Raw genomic sequence first — 7,494 nt, 5'->3', positions numbered from 1 at the left:
CCACATTTGCGACCCAAGGGGGATAGTCGATTACTTCGATGAACCCTGCTTCTAACTGCTTCTTCACCTCTTCTCTGATCTTATCTGCCCATTCTGGTCTCATACGTCGGAGCTTCTGCTTTACGGGCTTCGCTTCGGGGTAAGTTGGAATGCGGTGAGTTACGATTGATTGATCGATTCTAGGCATGTCTTCATATGTCCAAGCAAACACAATTTCGTATTTTTTAATTATTCTCTCGAATTCTTTTCTCTCTTCAATAGTTAATTCTTGAGCAATTTGTATAAGTTTAGGATTTTCATCCGTACCAAGATTGAAAGTTGACATTTCTATTGTATTGATTTCAAAAGTAGGCATGTTATATGAATGAGAATGCATGGAATGATCACGATCAACATCAAGCAAGTAAGCAAAATCAGAATTCATTTCATTGATAGTGTGGGTGATTACATCGTCGGATTCAAACAAAGCAGTAATACAATTTTCATCCTCCAGGTTCTCGGGCTCCTCATATGCTTTGGGGGTACTAGGCTCATTTCCCGCTCCGGCGGTTGCTTCAATGGTGATGACTTGTTCCTCGGCGTTCAAGTCTAGCATCATAATCTCCTCGACAAAGCAGCTCGCCTTTCCCTTGCCCCAGTCGGTAACATCATTGAAAATTTCGAACCCTGGCAAGGTCTTCCCTTCTGCGCTAGTCCATGCCTCGGGGGTTCCAGAATATGCTTTTCCATGCCCCTCGCTCACAAAATACTTCCTCAGGCCTACTTTTCCTTCAGTGCTTTCATTAGATGGACCTCCTTGCTCATATCCCAAACCCCTCCGGGTTTTCTGACTCTTAAAATCGGAAAACTCTGGCAACCCCTGATGGTGTGCTCCTAAGCCCATTCCCGAGATGAAACCTCCCTTCATCATCTTCACCACGTCGGTGGTCATGCTTGACTCGTAAATCCCGGAGACTTGGAATCCGGAGAAGAGTTGAGGTTCAATTCCCAATGCTGCCACCGAGCTCAGTTTCTCAGCTCTGATTGTCACTATCTCCTCCCCGAAGGGGAATTTAATCATTTGATGGAGCGTGGAGGGCACACCTCCCAACTTATGGAACCATGGGCGTCCCAATAATACAGCAAAGGTTACCGGGATATCCAGCACTGTGAACTCAGTTTCTTCCTCATGTGGCCCCACTCTCAACTTGGCCTTGAAGACTCCTTCAATGTGCCTGCGGCTATCATCATATGCTCTAATCATAGTTTCAGAGGCTGTCAAATCTCCTCTCTCTACTCCCAACTTGGACAAGAGTTTCAACGGACAAACATTAATAGCCGATCCATCATCGACCATCACACAGCTAGTCTTCTTCCCTTTGATTTCTGCTCGGATATACAAAGGCTTATTGTGAGCCTTCCCCTCCTCTGGGAGATCCTCATCAGTAAATGTGATTTCTGTCCTTTTTCGGGCCATAATTGCCCCTACTAGCGCTGCCGGCTCATTGTCGGTGGAAATAACCAGATTCTGCAACTCTTTCATCAAGTTTTCACGATGGTACTTAGAATGGCATAAAACTTCCCAGACTGTGGACTTAGCTTGTGTCTTCTTCAACTGTTCAAGAACTTGGTCATCGGGCTTAGGAGCCGACCCTTCTCCTACCTCAGTCTCTATCATGGGTGCCTTTCCCTCGGCCACTCGACCTGATCTTGTCATTACGGCAATTTCCGGCTCATCATCTGATTCGTCCCAAATGTTGATAGGAATCCTCCGATTGGCATCTTCCTCATCCGAAGAACTCTCCCAAATGTCCACAATCATTAAATCCATGGTGAGAGAAATGTTCGGATTCAAATAAAAGGGATCTGCCGATCCATACAAAGCCCAACCTATCAACTCATCATAATCACAGAGGGATACTCTGCTCATCCTTCTGGCGGCCAACGGAATAGCGCCTCGTTGTATGCACATAAGCTGTACCTTATCGCTCATTGTTTCATGACACTGCTCATAGCGGTGCCTCCACCTTCTAGCATAATCCACAAACGGTTCCTCGGGGAATTGCTTGATCCTATCCAGATCGTCCAGGGATCCCGTCCACGGAACATACATTTCGTACCTTGCCACAAAGGCACTTCTGAGCGGTACCCAATGACCCATTTCTTCCTCTGATGGGTGAGGCCTTGTTGTGGCATCAAGGTCTATTAGAGGAAGAAATGGGTCATTGGGTACCGCTCAGAAGTGCCTTTGTGGCAAGGTACGAAATGTATGTTCCGTGGACGGGATCCCTGGACGATCTGGATAGGATCAAGCAATTCCCCGAGGAACCGTTTGTGGATTATGCTAGAAGGTGGAGGCACCGCTATGAGCAGTGTCATGAAACAATGAGCGATAAGGTACAGCTTATGTGCATACAACGAGGCGCTATTCCGTTGGTCGCCAAAAGAATGAGCAGAGTATCCCTCCGTGATTATGATGAGTTGATAGGTTGGGCTTTGTATGGATCGGCAGATCCCTTTTATTTGAATCCGAACGTTCCTCACGTCATGGATTTAATGATTGTGGACATTTGGGAGAGTTCTTCGGATGAGGAAGATGCCAATCGGAGGATTCCTATCAACATTTGTTGGGCGATCGCCCAACGGCATTGGGCGAGCGCCCAACCATCATTGGGCGTTCGCCCAACGTTCGTTGGGCGTTCGCCCGACGTGGTTGGGCGTCCGCCCGACGACCCCCGGGACGTGCCTCGCGCTGTCGGGCGTGCACACCCCGCGGCCGCCGAGCGCGCGTTCTGCGCCGTCGGACACTCACACGTCGCGGTCGTCGAACGCGCGCTTCGCGCTACCGGGCGCGCACGCTCAGTGGCCAACGAGAGCGCGCGCCGTGCCACTAGACCCGGGCACTGTTCGGACGTCGAGAGCGTGCCACTCGTGGCGCGCCCGACGGGCGCCGAGTGCACGTCCCGTGCCGCCGAGCGGGCGTTCGACCATTATCGACCGCGCGCCGGATGCCGCTAAGCACCCGCGCCATGCCGCTAAGCATACGCGAGCCACCTTACCGGTAACAGCGACCCGCCGTAACTTACTTTATTTTATTTTTATTCGAAACTTTCGGAATCAATCGCTTCAACCGTCCTGTTTTCAGGTTTTCGTCACAGGTACTCCGACTCGGTGTCTACAACACCCAAACCCAGTTCTTACAATCTGGCATGATTTCCGATCCACTGCTGCGTTTTCCATATTTAGGGGGTATTTGTTTAAGCTTTTCGGAAGAGCGTTTAGCATTTCACTCTAAACCGCGAAAAATATAATGTTTGGTTAGGTTTATATAACCCCAACTTTTACCATTTTATTTAAAAACTGCAGGGTTTTGTAGCGTTTTACAAAAAACACCAATTTTCATGAACATCTGTTTATAGTTATTTGTTAATTACAAAATTATCTTTCTTATTTTCATAAAATATGTTTCTTTTTAATATTATTTTTATTTCTACAACATAATTACCGGAAGAACAATGTTTTGTTGTGTTCAATAGATTTTTTTATATAGTTTTTTTTATTAATTTGTGTAATACATTTTTTATTTTATAATAGGATAAAGTGCAAAAATACCCCTAACGTTTATAGCTAGGAGAAATTTTACCCTTAACGTCTAAAATGATTTAAGTATACCCCTTACATTGGCAGTCAAGAATAATTTTATCCCTAATATTGAGAAGTTGGCTCAACTTGAGAAATGATCCATCAAATATAACAATATAACATTTTAAATTACCAAGTATAAAATAATATATATCCCGCGTAACGCGTAGGTACTCCACAAGTTCATTTAATACCCAAAGATTCAGAAATAACCTAAATTAAATTGACTTTTCAATTGAGATAGGTTAAAAATATTAGCAATGTTTGATTTATTTGTTGTTAGTATATAAATTAACAGTAGTCTTAAAACACTATTTGTCCCTTGATCTATTCAAAATTTTATCATTTGGCTCATGACTTATTATTTGGTCATATTTGACATTTGATCTATCCCAATTGATGAAATTTCATCCAATTTGTATTCAAATTTAACCGTTATCTCATCAATAAGTAACGATATTTTGATACTTGAACTAGATAAACAATAGTTTAGAATTTGTTTTTTCTTTTTCTATTTTTTAATCTAATTAAATATTTCTGCATAATGTAGAAAAAAAAAACCTTAAGAAATATAATGTTTCAACTTCAAGTGTCAAAATATCGTTACTTGACAATGAGATAACGATTTTGTTATATTCATACAAATTGGGTGAAATTTCACCAAATGGAATAGATCAGGAGCCAAATATGACCAAATAATAAGTCAGGGGCCAAATGATAAAATTTTAAATAAATCAGGAGCCAAATGATAAAATTCTGGATAGATAAATGGTCAAATATTAATAGTATCAACAACGTTTGATTCATTGTTAGTACATAAATTGTTGAATATCAACATGTTTATTATAAAAATAAATATAATATATATAAATTAAAATTAAAAATAATAATTTATCGAACAATTTTTTATAATAATAATTTATTAATATGAATGGAATTAAAAAAGAAATATATATTTTGTAGAATTAAGAAATATAATTTTATTAGAATTAAAAAAACTATAAGTAACATTTTTTATTAAAAGGTCCAAAACGATATTGTTTCCATAAAAAAAAAGCTACACGTTTGTTTAGTAAAAGCTTATTTTATCAACCTAATCAAATACTATATTTCACCTGGTTTTGGATGAAATGCTAAAATTTGTTTAAATAAATTCAGTGTTAAAGATATATTTTTTAAATTTAAAAGGTCAATCAATCAATTAAGTCAAGTTTGTACGTCTGATCCACTATTTTGACCCTAGATGCAGTCTAGGCAGGTGAGGACTACCCCGCTGTTGGGTTGCCTGAATAAGCAGTCAGGAATTTCACACGACGATGGCGTGTTTGAATCATGAACATCACCTTGCTTCCACCAACAAAGACACCTAGACATTCAATAATGATTTGTGTTAGTTATGTTCTCTTTAGGACTCTTGCATATAAATAGGATGCACAAGAGTCAAGACTCTTGCATATTCTGTTAGGAAAATTAACAGATCAGAGTGCTTCAAAACCTTAAGTACGAATACATTGAGATTCTAAAAACTTTAGTAATAATCACACCTTATTTATGCATTAATTATTCAAATGGTCAGTTCAATTTTTAATATGTACTACTATTGATAACTTGACCTCGATTATATTCTTTTAAAATCTTAACTCATCCAACATTAAAATTGCCAAAAATTTATCAAATGACTTACATCAGAATAAAAAGAGAGATAAGAACATTACTGATTGTTGAATCAACCGCATACCAAAGACTAACATTTCTGTTATTACCATTACTTTATATGCCAAAGAAGTCGTAGTATACCTGGTCCAAATCTGAGATGATAAGTTCTAAGTTGATGACAGCAATGTCAGACTTAGGATCAACTTTGCCATTCACATGAATGGTGTCATTATCTTCCAAACACCTCACAACCTGGAACAAGAATTTTAGGCTATTGCAAAATATTGAGAAATCAATCATAAAGAATACTTTCCCATCAATGATATGCAGAATTTCTAAAAACCAACCACCTATTGGAATATCTTCTACAAGTTGCAGCGATACAATTACAATTTGTATCTAAAATTCCTTTAAATAGACCTGAGCCAAAGGTGGTTATTGATTACCTCTTCCTCCGATCAGACTTCAATGCGGATTCTACCTCTGCAGCTCATCCTAAACAACTTCAGCCTACATACTGATCAACAGAAAAGTCAACACTAAGATTTGGTAAAAACAGAAAGAGAAAATATATATACAACACTCTATGGAGAACATAGATTAAGCAGAAATGGCATGACTTCAGTGTACCTCAGGTGAAAGTGGAATTCAAGTAAAAGGTCACTTTGTTTAATTACATGTATTAACATCTCCTTTATCTTTTCCCAGGAAAGGAAAGGAGGAAAAATGTTCTTTGCTAAGCATGGAACACAATGTAAAAAAGGAAAATAACAGTTTATATTCAACATAAGATTCCAAAGGAACACCAATTACAGCTGAAGCTTAACCCAAGAGTATACATGCAGATCATACAAGCTCAAAAAAAAAAAAAAAAAAAAAACTCAAAATCACATACTACATGACAGAAAATAAAATTGAAATTTAAACGCAAGAAAAAATGGACATGAAACAAACAGCAATCTCAAATGCCGGCAAATCAGAGAAAGTCAGCAGGCAAAAAAAACAGAGTGAGAGAGAGAAAGAACATTCGACAACTTAGGAGCGGAAGGAAGATGAGCAACGACAGCTGGTGAGTGGGAGGGAGAATCTGAGATGAAGAACTAGGAAGATGAGCAGCGGTGCGGACTGGTGGCGAGTGAGAAGGGGAATCGGAGATGGGTGGGTAGGGTTTGCGGCAAAAGAACTTTTTATTTCTGTATAATAGCAAATGGCGAACTAGAGAAAAGTATTTAGTGGAAGTGAAAAGGTAAAAATTGGACCTGTACAATTAATTTACTTGGGCTTTTTCTAATTGAGTCCATGGACACTTTATAAAAGTGTTGGTAGAAAAGTGTTGGTAAAGCCCACGTTTTTTTGTAGTGGACACATGACAATATTTTGACATGATAATTTTAGTTTAGGAATTTGTTATTTTAATCTAATTAATTATTTTCACATAATAACATTTACGTGGTGGGTAAACTTTAAGAAATTCGATGTATCAAGTCCATGCATCAAAATATCACCATATATTAGGGGAATAACGGTTTTGTCAAGTCTTTGTTCAAATTAGGTGAAATTTCACCGGTTGGAATAGTTCAATGGCCAAATATGACAAAATAATAGGTCATGAGCCAAATGATAGAATTTTGAATATATAAGAGACTAGATAACACTCTAAACCCCAAGTTTATAAGGTTATTAATACATTCCATAACAAGTATGTGTGTTTTTTTTAATCCCATTCCGGTCTCAAATGATTGTATACAAGTGATTTTATACAAGACTCGAAGGAAAGACGAAGCCAGGGAGAGGGGAGGGTCAACCCACCTTTCGGCCTCATCAGAAACTCCCAGGGAGAAGGGTTTTAACTTGGCTCCACTAGGAAACCGCCATGGCTAGAACCTCTTTAATCATGGGAGCCAAATCTTCTTCTTCGATGCGGTAATATAAAGAGGTGGAAAGGGCGAAATTGCCCTTTCCACCTCTTTATTTTTTTTTAAACTTAAATATTGGTATTTAGATTTAAAGAAAATAAAGAGGTGGAAATGAAATTTTCACCCTCTCCATCTCTTTATGTTACGACAACTTGTTTTCTCTCCTTTCTTTCTCTTTCGCGCAGACATTGAGAAAGAGAAGGAGGAAATCTTCTTAGTTGGAAATTTTTTCCAAATTACTTCATATACTTTCTTTGCAATTTCAATTATGCAATTATTTTCTATTTTCACTCAACTATAC

General features: G+C 38.9%; 1 long non-coding RNA gene across 1 annotated transcript; it reads right to left on the bottom strand.

Annotated features, from left to right (window-relative positions):
* Positions 1 to 3,724: 3,724 nt before the first annotated feature.
* On the bottom strand, positions 3,725 to 6,467 carry LOC136205795 (uncharacterized). The gene is made up of 3 exons (XR_010676087.1): positions 5,724 to 6,467; positions 5,419 to 5,529; positions 3,725 to 4,987 (listed from the first exon to the last, which is right to left on the bottom strand). It is a non-coding gene; the product is annotated as an uncharacterized lncRNA (long non-coding RNA).
* Positions 6,468 to 7,494: the final 1,027 nt, after the last annotated feature.

Source organism: Euphorbia lathyris, chromosome 9 (genome assembly GCF_963576675.1).
Source record: "Euphorbia lathyris chromosome 9, ddEupLath1.1, whole genome shotgun sequence".
NCBI classification, from domain to species: domain Eukaryota; kingdom Viridiplantae; phylum Streptophyta; class Magnoliopsida; order Malpighiales; family Euphorbiaceae; genus Euphorbia; species Euphorbia lathyris.
Note: the sequence above shows the minus strand (reverse complement) of the source record. Positions and strands in the feature narration are given on the sequence as shown.